This window comes from Salvelinus sp. IW2-2015, unplaced genomic scaffold (genome assembly GCF_002910315.2).
Source record: "Salvelinus sp. IW2-2015 unplaced genomic scaffold, ASM291031v2 Un_scaffold3752, whole genome shotgun sequence".
Lineage (NCBI taxonomy): Eukaryota > Metazoa > Chordata > Actinopteri > Salmoniformes > Salmonidae > Salvelinus > Salvelinus sp. IW2-2015.
The window spans coordinates 30,762-33,071 of NW_019945027.1; positions in this window are offsets into that span (position 1 = coordinate 30,762).

A 2,310-nucleotide genomic window follows, 5' to 3' on the forward strand; every position below is an offset into this window, starting at 1 on the left:
CAAGTTAAATCCGTTACAGTAACATCTAAATGTCAAACAGCAATGCCAAAGTGTAATTCATCTCTGAAAATATTTTACTAGTCTTTGTCCCTGGGTTTAAAATATCTAAATCCTCCAGAACCATAACTGTTACAAATCCTCCAAAAGGTATAAGGTAGAATTAGTGAGAGTTAATTTCTGACTAGCGTCCTTTACAAACTGGTCATCGAATCAACTGCCTCCCGCTCCTCCCCACCTATCACTCGACATCTGACTCATGTGTCCAATCGACCATTCCTAAGCTTCGCCGCCTCCTCCCCCCCCTACCCTGTCACCGCCTGCCTCCCCTCCCCAGCACTCCTACCATCAAAATGCATATCAAATACGCCGACATCACTGTCACTTGTAACTACGCTAGTCTTACCCGCAATAGATAGATCAACATTCTTTATTTGAGACCTCACACCTGACTCTAGTCGACCTTTCTTAATGTCGATCTACTACACTGACTTTCCCTATAGTCTTGTCTCTTGGTCTCTCCCGCTGCTAACCCTCCTCTAGTCTCTTCCTAGAGCATTAATGTTCATAAATATTTCCCCTATATACCCGTGTGCTGACCGAACTGTTATAGCTGTCTTAGTTCCATGTTCTGGGCTCCGATAATAATGTTCTAGCTTCTTCAATCATCCGGAGTACGTATCAACAGATGAGTTCGATATCCCACTGAAATCTACGGGTATGCTGTGAACTCAACAACTATACCCAGATAGTAGTATCTCTAAGGAAATCTTGCTTTGACCCCATGAATAAGTAGTTACTCTAACTATCATTGTGAGTAAAACAGGATATGATGCAAATCCTATCATTCACTACCCTTAAGCGTAAGTGCGAAATTGATTGCTGCCAGACACAGTAGAGATAATATATGACCCTGTTCCCCATATCTATATCCTGGCCCTCCGATCGATCCTAGGTAACCCTAACCGCTACCGTAGACATATGATAGTCTCTAGCCCCCTAGAATTACTCTTAATTAGGGACATCGAGAAGTACTACCTAATTCTCCCGAGATTTTTACTTATTTGTGAAAACAAATCCGCAATTCGAAATACCCCAAGCGTAATTAACCCTGATGTCGCTATTAGCCACCGCCACGCACACTATGAGTATTTCTCTCAAGTGCGCGCTTATACCACTAGTCATTCAATATATGAGCCTCTACTAATGCCGGATGACGAATTACAATCCTACCCTCTGTATCCACTGAAGCCTTATTCAATTCCACTATGATTTGACGTTTTTTATATTCAAACTAGCGAGGTACTTATTCCTCCTCTCGGTAAGCATGAACTTGATCCTTCACAATATGATGCCTATCAACTGAGACAATCCTCAGACGTATTATCGTATCAGACGATAATTACCACAACCAAGATGTAAATCCATAAACTAAATCCAACCACCTTAGTCTACAATAAGCGGACACATTCGCCCCGGTATGAGATAGACCGCATTATCCCCAGACCCAAGTCAGCTTTATAATTCATTCATGTACTAGGTTCCATTATTCCGCGATACGTTAAGAACGTTTACTAGAATTCCTCACTATCTGTATAAGTAGAAATTCAAATGAATCATCTATCTGGCTCATAAGAATCCACTCATACTGGACCATATCTATGAAAGTAATATCTGAAAGACAACATCAACATACATAGATCAAGTACCGCTACCCATCAGCCCCTGACGTGAGTATGTCATCCAAAGATTCAACCCCAAGTACGCGGAATGACAGTATATTTCTCTCTAGTACCCCAATCATCTCCGTCTTATCAACCAGCTATAAGCAGGGTGGCACAAATTAGTCTCCCAGATGGTATCCATGATTACACCTTGATATTAGACCTAACCCTAGTCCAATATAGTAAGGTCAACATCTTCCAATTATTCAAATAAAGAACAGCATCAGAATAACCTTAGCATCAACAGTGCAATCCCCCCAGAGCTAGATTATTAGCTCCGGTAGAGTATCCATATACATTCTTACCGCTCCATGATTGTAATTAATGGCAGCTATGACCTAAAAGATCAATACCCCTGGCGGATGTTTCAACCGTATTAATGGTAAGTCTATCCCTTACCCCTCTGCGCGATTATATGAAACATCCTACTTACCACCTGTGTCTATCTAGTGTAACATACACCTGCGGGTGGGGCAGTGCGGCGCGATTAGTATGTTCCTCAGGTATGCCCCACAGACGATTCTATTGATCAGAGTACGAGTCGATAAAATGATATTACCCTCTACCCAAAAAATTTAAGCCCCCTGCG